The 12,985-nt window shown below is 46.6% G+C and overlaps 1 long non-coding RNA gene across 1 annotated transcript; it reads right to left on the bottom strand.

The window, feature by feature from the left end:
* Positions 1-8,349: 8,349 nt before the first annotated feature.
* On the bottom strand, positions 8,350-12,650 carry LOC311517107. Its single transcript, XR_014710596.1, has 3 exons — positions 12,190-12,650; positions 10,057-10,109; positions 8,350-8,701 (listed from the first exon to the last, which is right to left on the bottom strand). It is a non-coding gene; the product is annotated as an uncharacterized lncRNA (long non-coding RNA).
* Positions 12,651-12,985: the final 335 nt, after the last annotated feature.

Below are 12,985 nucleotides of genomic sequence, written 5' to 3'. Positions count from 1 at the left end.
TGGGGAGGTTCCTGCAGGTGGGTCTGAACCAACCCTGGTGGCTCCCCACAGAGGAAGTCCCTTGGTCCTCTTCCTCCCCCCACAACCTTCGCCCCTGCACAGCCCCGGCAGGCACAGAGCTCCTGACATCCCCCATTGTCACCCCCCCCAAATGTTCCTCTCTGCCCCCTAGGGGCTGGGGAGGGGACAAACAGCAATGCCAGCTTCTGTGCCTGCCAGTCAGTTTCTCCATGTGGGTTGTTTGGTGAGTTATCAGGAGCTGCTTTCCTGCCCTCCCCTCACGGAGACCACATGGGGGAAACTGCCCAGCAGGCACAGAGCTCCTGGTGTCACCCCTCCCCTTCCAACTTTCCTCTGCACGAGGAAGCAGGACCAACTACAAGGGAGAAATCTTGTTGTCCGCCCCACATGTTGCCTCTGCATTGTATCCAGTTGTGGGGGGGGGGGGGAATGCCCACCCATACCCCTCCTAATCTCTGCCCATGGGCAACCCCATCATATAATCTTGTTCAGAAATTTAGTAAACTCCATCTTAAAACTAGTTAGGTTGTTTCCCCCCACTACGCTTACTGGAGTAGTTTCCTATGGTACTTTCCTATGGATTTGCATACCTTAAATTTTTAGAAATAAGAAGTGGTATTTATTATTATTATTAATATTTTAAGCTCCGAGAAGGCACTTAAACAGTTAGTTAAACTGCCCCCAGTATGGCCTCCCGTCTGTGATGAAAAGATCTTTTCAAGCAAAAGCAAAACTTTAAAAGTGAACATAAGAACGGCCACACTGGGTTAGCCCAACTGTCCATCTAGACCAGGATCCTGTTTTCGGAGAGTGGCCCCTGCCCTCTGCTTCAAAGGGAATGAACAGGACAGGCAACCATAGAGTGATACAGCCCTGCTTGTCCATGCCCATTTTCTGGCAATCAGAGGCTAGGGACACCCAGAGCATGGGGTTGCAGCCCTGACTAGCTTGGTTAATAGACATTGATGGACCTATCCTCCATAAACATACCTAATTCTTTTTTTAATCCTGTTATAGTTTTAGCCTTCACAACATCCGCTGGCTATTAGTTCCACAGCTTTATTGTGCATTGTGTGAAGTACTTCCTTTTTTCTTTTTTAAACCTGCTGCTTATTAATTTCATTGGGTGACCCCTCGTTCTTGTCTTATGAGAAGGAGTAAAGAACACTTCCTTATTCACTTTCTCCATAGCATGCACAATTTTAGAGGCTTCTGTGATATTCTCTCTTAGTTGTCTCTTTTCCAAGCTGAAAAGTCCCAGCTTTTTTAATCTCTTCTCATATGGAAGCTGTTACATACCCTTAATCATTTTTGGGGCCCTTCTCTGTATCTTTTCCAATTCTAATATATATTTTTAAGATGGAGTGACCAAAACTGCACACAGTATTTAAGGTGTGAGATACCATGGATTTAAATAGTGGAATTATGATATTTTATGTCTAACTGTATCCCTTTTCTAATGGTTTCTAACATTTTGTTCACTTTTTCGACTGCCGCTGCATATTAAGTGGATGTTTTCAGAGAACTATATAAAATGACTCCAAGATCTCTTTCTTGAGTGGTAACAGCTAATTTAGATCCCCTCATTTTGTATGTTTACTTGGGATTATGTGGGATTTTCCAATGTGCACTACTTTGCATTTATCAATATTGAATTTCTTCTGCCATTTAGTTGCCTTATTACCCGGTTTAGTAAGATCCCTTTGTAACTCTTCACTTTGGACTTAACTATTTTAAGAAGTTTTGTATCATCTGTAAATTTTGCCACATTACTATTTGCCCCTTTTCCCAGATTATTTATGAATATGTTGAACAGCAGTGGTCCCAGTGCAGATCCCTGGGGGACACCATTATTTACATCTCTCCATTCTTAAAACTGACCATTTATTCCTACCTCTGTTTCCTGTCTTTTAACCAGTTACTGATCCATGAGAGGAACTTCCCTCTTATCCCATGACTTCTTTCTTTGCTTAAGAGGGTGAGATGAGGGGCCTGGTCAAAGGCTTTCTGAAAGTCAAAGTACACTATATCCACTGGATCACCCTTGTCCACATGTTTGCTGATGCCCCTCAAAGAATTCTAATAATTTGGCAAGGCATGATTTCCCTTTATAGAAGCTGTGTTGACTCTTCCCCAATAAGTTGTCTGCATCTATGTGTCTGATAATTCTGTACTTTACTATAGTTTCAAACAATTTGCCTGGTATTGACATTAGTCTCACTGGCCTGTAGTTGTCACGCTTGCCTCTGGAGCCTTCTTTAAAAATTGGTATTATATTAGCTATCCTCCAGTCATCTGATCCAGAAACTGATTTAAAGTTTACATACCACAGTTAGTAGCTCTGCAATTTCTTATCTGAGTTCCTTCAGAACTCTTGGGTGAATACCATCTGGCCCTGGTGACTTATCCTGTTTAATTTATCAGTTTATTCCAAAACCTCCTCAACTGGCACCTCAATCTGGGACAGTTCCTCAGATTTGTCACCTAAAAAGAATGGCTCAGGTGCAGGAATCTCCCCCACATCCTCTGCTGTGAAACTGATGCAAAGAATTCAGTTAGCTTCTCCACAATGTCCAATCATCCAGCAGCCCCACTGACTGTTTGGCAGGCTTCCTGCTTCTGATGCACTTAAAAAAATTGTTAGTTTTTGAGTCTTTGACTAGTTGCTCTTCAAATTCTCTTTGGTCTGCCTAATTATACTTTTACACTTGACTTGCCAGAGTTTATGCTCCATTCTATTTTTCTCAGTAGGATCTAACTTCCAATTTTTAAAGGATGCCTTTTTACCTCTAACCACTTCTTTTACTTCGTTGTTTAGCCAAGGCGGTAATGTTTTGGTCCTCTTACTATGTTTTTTGATTTGGGGTTGTCAAGGTTCCTCCCCCACTCTGAACTCTAGGGTACAGATGTGGGGACCTGCATGAAAAACCTCCTAAGCTTATCTTTACCAGCTTAGGTCAAAACTTCCCCAAGGTACAAAATATTACACCCGTTATCCTTGGACTGGCCGCTACCACCACTAAACTAATACTGGTTACTGGGGAAGAGCTGTTTGGACGCGTCCTTCCCCCCAAAATACTTCCCAAAACCTTGCACCCCACTTCCTGGACAAGGTTTGGTAAAAAGCCTCACCAATTTGCCTAGGTGACTACAGACCCAGACCCTTGGATCTTAAGAACAATGAACAATCCTCCCAACACTTGCACCCCCCCTTTCCTGGGAAATGTTGGATAAAAAGCCTCACCAATTTGCATAGGTGACCACAGACCCAAACCCTTGGATCTGAGAATAATGAAAAAGCATTCAGTGTTTTACAAGAAGACTTTTAATAAAAAATAGAAGTAAATAGAAATAAAAAAATCCCCCCTGTAAAATCAGGATGGTAGATATCTTACAGGGTAATTAGATTCAAAAACATAGAGAACCCCTCTAGGCAAAACCTTAAGTTACAAAAAAGATACACAGACAGAAATAGTTATTCTATTCAGCACAATTCTTTTCTCAGCCATTTAAAGAAATCATAATCTAACACATACCTAGCTAGATTACTTACTAAAAGTTCTAAGACTCCATTCCTGGTCTATCCCCGGCCAAGAGGACTACAGACAGACACAGACCCTTTGTTTCTCTCCCTCCTCCCAGCTTTTGAAAGTATCTTGTCTCCTCATTGGTCATTTTGGTCAGGTGCCAGCGAGGTTACCTTTAGCTTCTTAACCCTTTACAGGTGAGAGGAGCTTTCCCCTGGCCAGGAGGGATTTCAAAGGGGTTTACCCTTCCCTTTATATTTATGACAGGGGTACACATTTAATTTGCGCCTTTATTATGGTGTTTTTAAATAGTTTGAAGCTTTCAGGCATTTCACTTTTGTAACAGTAACTCTCAATTAATTTCCATTTAACTAGCTTCCTCATTTTTGGGTAGTTCCCCCTTCTGAAGTTAAATGCTACTGCAGTGGGCTTCTTTGGTGTTTCCCCCCCTAACAAGGATGTTAAATTTGATTGTTATGGTCGTTATTACCGAGCATTTCAGCTAAATTCACCTCTTGTATCAGATCCTGTGCTCCACTTAGGACTAAATCAAGAATTGCCTGTCCCTTTGTGGGTTCTAGGACTAGCTACTCCAAGAAACAGTTATTCATGATAGATAACTTCATTCCTGCATCCCATCCTGAGGTGACATGTACCCAGTCAATATGGGAATAGTAGAAATCCTCCATTACTATTGAGTTTTCAATTTTTGTCACCTCTCTAGTCTCCCAGAGCATTTCACAATCACCATCACAATCCTGGTCAGGTGTTCAGTAGTATATTCCTACTGCTATATTCTTATTATTAAACCATGGCATTTCTGTCCATAGACATTCCATTGTACAGTTTGATTTACCTTAGATTTTTGCTCTATTTGACTCTGTGCTTTCTTGCACATATAGCATCACTCCGCCACCAGCACAACCTACATTGTCATTCCTATATATTTTGTACCGTGGTATTATCATTCCACCAAGTTTCTATGATGCCTGTTATATCAATATCCTAATTTAATGCCAGACACTCAACTTTATCCATCTTAGTATTTAGACTTCTAGCATTTGTATAAAAGCACTTATAAAATGTGTCACTTTTTAGCTTTCTGCCATTATGTGATGTAATTGAATCGGATTCCTTTTCATTTGACTCTTTCTCTCCAGTTCCTTCCTGTACTTTATCTACTTCCATTGTGTCCTCCTTATTAGAATATAGAGAACCCCCATTAATAGTTCCTCCCCTTAGGGATGTCTCTGTCAAACCATGTGCTCTTTTGCACCTGTCATCTTTCCCCCAACCCTTAGTTTAAAAAATCCTCTACCATTTTTTAAATTGTACATGCCAGCAATCTGGGTCCATTTTGGTTTAGGTGGAGCCCATCCTTCCTTTATGGACTTCCCCTTTCCTGAAATGTTTCCCAGTTCCTAATAAACCTAAAACCTTCCTCTCTATACCACCGTCTCATCCATGCATTGAGACCCTGCAGTTCTTCCTGCCTAGCTGGCTCTGCATGTAGAACTGGAAGCATTTCAGAAAATGGCAGTCCTGGACTTCAATCTCTTACCTATCAGCCTAAATTTGGCCTCCATGACCTCTTTCCTATCTTTCCCTATGCCACTGGTACCCACATATACCAAGACTACCAGCTCCTTGCCAGCACTGCACATAAGCCTTTCTGGATGTCTCGAGAAATCTGCAACCTTCACACCCAGGAGGCAATTCACCATGTGATTCTTCCGGTAATGACAAACCCAGCTCCCTGTATTTCTAACGATTGAATCCCTCATTAATATTACCTAATAACTGGGATTCCCTTCCTGGAGAGGTATCTTCAGTGCGAGAGGCTACCATGACATCATTTGGAAGGAGGGTCCCAGCTATGGGATCATTTCGCTCTGTTTCAGTTTGATGTTCTCTTTCCCCAAGACTTTCATCCTCCTTAACAGCACAGCTCCTCCAGTTCAGCCTCTCTGGTTTCCAGAGCCCATACACGGTCTCTGAGGGCCATTATCTCCTTGCACCAAATGCCCATATATGCCACCTGCCCACAAGGTGAATAATCATACATGCTGCATTCAGTGCAATAAACTCCCCACTCTGCTGTCGGACCTCAGACTGCATTCTTTTTACTCCTGCAGCTTTTTTTTTAACTTGCTTTTTTGTTTTTTGGTGGTGGTGGCTTTTTGGTATTCCCCTATGTTTAGAAAATGTTAATCAGGTGTAGCTGGCTTTCATGCTCCCTCACAAAACTCCCTGGTTAGCTACTCCTGGTTGCTAGCTCCTCTGGTTACTTTTAGGAGCTGGTTTATTAAACCCTTGTTCTCCTTGAGTAGCTCATCCCCTGGTTAAGGATAAATATCTTAGGGATCAAAGCCTTGTTAAGAAGCTCTCAGCCTTGGGCTCAGCACATGACCCCTTCCCCTCTACCCTCCTGACAAACAGATCCCACTATATACTACAATCAAGCAGCAAAGAAACAAACAAACTCACCCCAAGGATCATGTAGTCACTTGTCCTTCATCTGGAGAACTCCCTCACAAAACACCCCTGTTAGCTGCTCCTGTTCGTTAGCTCCTCTGGTCGTGGAGGAGATAGCTTTTGAAACTCCTGTTAGGATCATAGAATCATGGAATATCAGGGTTGGAAGGGACCTCAGGAGGTCATCTAGTCCAACCCCCTGCTCAAAGCAGGACCTAATCCCAAACTAAATCATCCCAGCCAGGGCTTTGTCAAGCCTGACCTTAAAAACCTCTAAGGAAGGAGATTCCACCACCTCCCTAGATAACCCATTCCAGTGCTTCACCACCATCCTAGTGAAAAAGTTTTCCTAATATCCGGCCTAAGCCTACCCCACTGCAACTTGAGATTATTACTCCTCGTTCTGTCATCTGGTACCACCGAGAACACTCTAGATCCATCCTCTTTGGAACCCCCTTTCAGGTAGCTGAAAGCAGCTATCAAATCTCCCCTCATTCTTCTCTTCTGCAGACTAAATAATCCCAGTTCCCTTAGCCTCTCCTCATAAGTCATGTGTTCCAGTCCCCTAATCATTTTTGTTGCCCTCTGCTGGACTCTTTCCAATATTTTCACATCCTTCTTGTAGTGGGGGGCCCAAAACTAGACACAGTACTCGAGATGAGGCCTCACCAATGCCAAACAGAGGGGAATGATCATGTCCCTCAATCTGCTGGAAATGCTCCTACTTATACAGCTAAAAATGCCATTAGCCTTCTTGACAACAAGGGCACACTGTTGACTCATATCCAGCTTCTTGTCCACCCTAACCCCTAGGTCCTTTTCTGCAGAACTGCTGTCTCGCCACTCAGTCCCTACTCTGTAGCAGTGCGTGGGATTCTTCCTTCCTAAGTGCAGGACTCTGCACTTGTCCTTGTTGAACCTCATCAGATTTCTTTTGGCCCAATCCTCTAATTTGTCTAGGGCCCTCTGTATCCTTTCCCTACCCTCCAGCGTGTCTACCACTCCTCCCAGTTTAGTGCAATCTGCAAACTTGCTAAGGGTGCAATCCATGCCATCCTCCAGATCATTAATGAAGATGTTGAACAAAACCAGCTCCAGGACCGACCCTTGGGGCACTCTGCTTGATACCGGCTGCCGACTAGACATGGAGCCATTGATCTCTACCCATTGAGCCCGACGATCTAGCCAGCTTTCTATCCACCTTATAGTCCATTCATCCAGCCCATACTTCTTTAACTTGTTGGCAAGAATACTGTGGGAGACTGTTGCGGTTCAGTGATGAGACAGAACACAGCTTTATGCAAGCAAACAGGCTGGTCAGCGGAGATGGGCTGTTCTGCCCCCCCCCCCCGCCTTCCACCTTCTCCTTTTATTATATTTCTCCCCCTAAGCATTACACACTGCTACACAAAGGAATGTATGACGTTGATTCATATGCTTAGTTACCATCCTCTATCTACTACAATCCTGGTTCTCAGGCCTTGAGCCCAGGCTAAAGAAACCTCCCACAGTTGCTGTCCAAGCAATCAAGTTCTCAGGGTTCATATCTAGCCCTTGTCCTTGGATAGAGCAATGTGCATTGCTTCTAGGAAACAGTCAGGGTGTGCCCCGCCTGCTTCCAGGTGGAATAGCTAGACATTAACCCTTCATCTCCCCTTTTTTGTTTATTGAAGTTGGCCATCTCATGGTAGCCGCCAATTTGTTTTGTCATGCTATTTAACTCCCAGACAGACAAGGACATAACCTGGGGAGCTTTCCAGGGCAAAATTTCACAAAGTCTTAACAAGGAAGGAATACATTGTACACAGCAACAACAAAAAATAAGCCCAATGATTACAAACACAAAATAACCAAAAGCTTAACATCTGCAATATAATCATCTAAAAGGGGTACACTTCTTTTACTACAATTGTAACCAGCAAAAGGCAATATAAGTATCATTCTACTAAGACAGCAAAGGGTGCCATCACTTAAATTTGCAGGAATATAATTAAAGGTGCATGAACCACAAGTAAAAACCCATCCTAATGGTAGGATGATATGGCCATAATTATATGAAACATTAACAGCATGGGAACAATTTAAAAGGGATTGAGAAATTTTTTGACAGCCCAATGGCACCTTTGTACCAGTGCAGTTAACTACACGCGCACAGGTGACATTGTGAGCCCCGGCCGGGTACGGTGTGTGAAGGAATATAGCCGTGCGAGGCAGAATATAGTTGGCCGGGCCCCAATTAGCCATGCTAGAGTACTGGGAGAAAAGATTAGCATAAGCAAAGAACAGTATCTTATTCTCCTTCGGACTTATAACGGGGGAGGCGCTTCCGAGCCAACCCCTACAGAAAATAACAGGCACAAAAGGCACACAATTATCACAGAATTAGCAGTGATTTGGGCGAGAATCGCCACAAACAAAGTCTTAGGAGTTTCTGGCTGCTGATCTGCTGCCAGTTTTCGTTGAGCCGTGGCGACCAACGCTTTTACTGCTCCCCATGTCACGGGCTGGCTTGGGACGCTACGCCTCCTCCGTTTCCGTCCCGCCGTTGTCGACTCGGGGGGCAACGCGGTCTCCTCCAAGGTCAGCTGAAACTCTGGTATGGGATTCGACAGCCCCTGGTGCCATGCCATGTTGTTTAAGTGCTGGTCGCACGCACCGGGCTGGAACCCACAACGGTCCTGCAGGGAGAGACACAGCAGCATATCCCCGACCCCAAGTGATTAGAGGTGCTGGGCCCAGCCACTGTGGATCGGGCAGCTGACGGTAAAAGACACGCGGTCTTTCCAGTACCTCAGATTTGTGAAAATGCCGATCCGCAGGGGTCTGCTGATCTGCATTCAGTGTTAAATTATTTAAAGTAAACAAGAGGATATACATTTGTTGTTGAATGTCTCCTAAGGTTCGGAGATGCAGCTCCCCTTGTTTTAATTGTTTATCTAGCAAGGTTTTGAGTGTGCGATTGGCACGTTCAACAATGGCTTGGCCCGTGGAATTATAAGGGATTCCGTGTTTAAGACGGACGTCCCAGCGGGCACAAAAGGTGGAGAGGGCTGCAGAGCAGTAGGCTGGGGCATTATCTGTTTTAATTTGGCAAGGGCGACCCATAACAGAAAAGCAGGCCAGCAAATGGTGAATAACTTTGTTAGTGGCTTCCCCACGTTGTGGGGTTGCCCAAAGGAAGCCTGAATAAGTATCAACGGAAACATGTAAAAATGAATAGGGGCGGAATTGTGGTACATGAGTAACATCCATTTGCCACAGCTGATTTGCTGCGGTACCTCGGGGGTTAACGGCATAAGAAAAAGTAGGAGCAGCAGCAGCACAGTGGGGGCAGGAACGAACAATGGAACGTGCATGATCAGCAGGAATGTGAAACTGCCGGGCCAAAACAGAGGCAGACTGATGAAAAAAGGCATGGCTTTCAATGGGGTCAGAAAAAAGGGAATTTACCTGACCACGCAACGCGCGATCAGCGCGTGCATTGCCCTCAGTGAGTGGCCCAGGCAGAGGGGTATGACTGCGAATATGAGCAACAAAGTAAGGGAAATGACGAGTGGCAAGAAGATGCTGTAAAGACAAAAACAGGTGAAGGAGGTCTGCATCAACCTGAGGGGTAATGAGGGCAAGGGGCAAATGATCAATTACCTGACAAACATAATGGGTATCCACAATTAAATCAAAGGGACAATCAGCAAAAGATTGAAAGGCCAAAATAACAGCAGCTAATTCTGAACACTGTGCAGAACGCTGAGGCAGTGTAAAACGAGAATGCCAACGAGGGGGGTCACCCAACTGATAAGTGACTACACCTCGGTGGGGAGAGCCATCAGATGTTAATATCGAGGGTGGTGTCTAACTTTGTAAGTAAATCACGGCCCCAAATATTGAGGTGGACAGGGAGCACAAAAGGGCGGATTGTAGCAAGGGCACGGCCTCCTGGTTTAGAGACCGTGACCCAAGACAAACTTTGGCGCCCGGGTTTGCTACCCCCAAACCCCCACAACTCTTTAGAAGGAACCGTAGGCCAACTAACCGGCCACTCCAGATCACGAATCACTGTAACATCAGCTCCAGTGTCCACCAGCCCTGTAAAAGGAACATCATTTAAGAGAAGTGTTAACTGAGGTTTCGAGGGGTGGACTGACATTGTCAGAGCAACAAGTGGAGAAGACGCGCCGTGAGACGGCGAGTGAGACAACATCGATCCAAAGCCTCCTCCACCCCGAGTTCGATCCTCGGCAGCTGGCACCTGATAGGGGACTAAAATCAATTGTGCAATTGACCGTCCACGCGGGAGCGACTGTAGAAGATGAGTCCACACCTGAACCTTAATAATGCCAGTGTAATCAGCATCAATGACCCCTGGAATGACAAAAAAGCCCTGTTTCCCAGCATGTGAGCGAGGGAGAACAAGACCTACAAAGCCGGCAGGGAGAGGTCCCGTCACCTGTGTAGGTATGGCACAGACCTCCCCTGGCAGCTGAAAGTCAGTGTCCTCCTGCATGATCAAATCAAGCCCTGCACTTCCAGCAGTCACTGCCCTCATAGAGTCTACGGATTCCAAGGCAGAGGAGCGATTGCCTGAGTAGGAAACACCCCCGTTTGGCCCTGGGTTCGGGGGGGACCCGTCGCGCGGTTTCCCGACCCGCTACGACACTGATTAGCCCAGTGATAACCTTTCCCACACTTGGGGCACTTCTTTGAGGGTCGGGCTGGTGCCTTAGATGAGCGGCACTCCCGCTGAAAATGACCCTCCTTTCCACAGCGGTAACAGCGCTTCCCCTCCTTCCCAGTTTTTCTGAGGGCGGCAGCCAGAACTCCAGCCTTGTGGGCTTGTGTGCCAATGTTCTGGCACGCCCGCAGCATGTCTGAGAGCTCTAAAATACCAGAGACTTGTGCTGCCTGGAGAGCAGGGCGGCAATCCTCATTTGCATTTTCAACTGCCAATTTTAACAGGAGCTCGTGAGCTGCCTCAGTGTTATCCACCTGTCGGAGGATAGCCTCCTGCAATCTGTTGGTAAAATCCAAAAAGGACTCTAAGGCACCCTGACGGATACTGACAAAGCTTTTGGTAGGCTTGCCTGAATCCGGGACCTTCTTGAAAGCATGCTGGGCACAGGTGGAAATAATGGGGAAGACGGCCTGAGGGAGTTGAGACTGCATCTCAATAGTAGCAAACTGGCCCTCCCCTGCCAAATGCTCATAAATGATACCTTGCTCTCTATATACCTGGGCTTGGCGTTCTGCCATCTGCCGATACTCACTAAGCCAAATAACATACTGACTGGGTGACAACATCATGCGCAGCAGCGTTTTCCAATCCTCAGGGATTAGGGAGTACCCAGCACCCATCCCTTCAATGAGACCACGCACAAAGGTGCTAGTCAGGCCAAATTCACGAATTGCTTTCTTTACCTCTCTAACCACCGAGTATGGCAGAGTGGTCCAGGTGCCCACGGGGTTGCCCTGGTCATCATTCTGCCAGGTCACCGGGCAAACGGAGACCAGATCAGCCAGCTCCTCTGCTGTAAGATCTGATCGAGCTTTCGCTGCGTGAACCATTTGTTGCACCAGCGAAAGCTTCTGAGCAGATGCAGATGACTCTCCGGGGGGCCCCATGGGGGGAGGGTGATCACACACCGGCTCCGGTGGGGAAGGCCAGGGAGGCGGTGGTAATAGAGGCACTGGGGGCGAAGCAGGGGGAGGGATGGCTGCAGGAGCGGACGGGGGTGGCAGGATCGGCAGCTCCTCTGTTGGTGCTGAAGAGGGCCTTTCCGAGGCGACACGCTGTGTCGCATCGCCAGGATGGGGGATGGCTGCAGGGACGGACGGGGGCGGCGAGAGCACCAGCCTCGCGAGGGAGGGTCTGTCCGAGGCGACACGCTGTACCACGTCGCGGCAGAGGTGCCAGGCATGTAAAGCCTGCACGGGTGCCCGAGGCTCTTTGTGCAATGTCTGGCCCAATCGCTCCCAGTCCGCTAGCTTAAGGCTTCCAGCTTCAGGATACCACGGGCACTTGGCATGCACCTCCTGTAGCAGGAGAGTGAGTTCTCGAGCCGGGCAGTCATGCTGAGCCTTACGCAGCAAATACTGCAGCTCATTGCAGTGTTGCACTTGCAAAGCAGAGAGGGAGCTTCCCATACTTACCACAATGAAAAATACTCACCGGGATCCACGAAGTGGATGAATGACGCGTCTGAAACCCTTGCCGGGCGAGGTGAGTGCTGAGGGCCCCACGTTTGGGCGCCAGTTGTTGCGGTTCAGTGATGAGACAGAACACAGCTTTATGCAAGCAAACAGGCTGGTCAGCGGAGATGGGCTGTTCTGCCCCCCACGCCTTCCACCTTCTCCTTTTATTATATTTCTCCCCCTAAGCATTACACACTGCTACACAAAGGAATGTATGACGTTGATTCATATGCTTAGTTACCATCCTCTATCTACTACAATCCTGGTTCTCAGGCCTTGAGCCCAGGCTAAAGAAACCTCCCACAGTTGCTGTCCAAGCAATCAAGTTCTCAGGGTTCATATCTCGCCCTTGTCCTTGGATAGAGCAATGTGCATTGCTTCTAGGAAACAGTCAGGGTGTGCCCCGCCTGCTTCCAGGTGGAATAGCTAGACATTAACCCTTCAGGAGACCATATCAAAAGCTTTGCTAAGGTCAAGGAATAACATGTCCACTGCTTTCCCTTCATCCACAGAGCCAGTTATCTCATCACAGAAGGCAATTATGTTAGTCAGGCATGACTTGTCCTTGGTGAATCCATGCTGACTGTTCCTGATCACTTTGCTCTCCTCTAAATGCTTCAAAATTGATTCCTTGAGGACCTGCTCCATGATTTTTCCAGGGACTGAGGTGAGGCTGACTGGCCTGTAGTTCCTTGGATTCTCCTTCTTCCTTTTTTTAAAGATGGGCCCTACTTTAGCCTTTTTCCAGTCATCCGGGACCTCGCCCGATCACC

This window comes from Lepidochelys olivacea (genome assembly GCF_965140295.1).
Source record: "Lepidochelys olivacea isolate rLepOli2 genome assembly, chromosome: 1".
Classification (NCBI taxonomy): domain Eukaryota; kingdom Metazoa; phylum Chordata; order Testudines; family Cheloniidae; genus Lepidochelys; species Lepidochelys olivacea.
The sequence above is the reverse complement of the archived record's forward strand: the minus strand, read 5'-3'. Positions and strand labels throughout refer to the sequence as shown.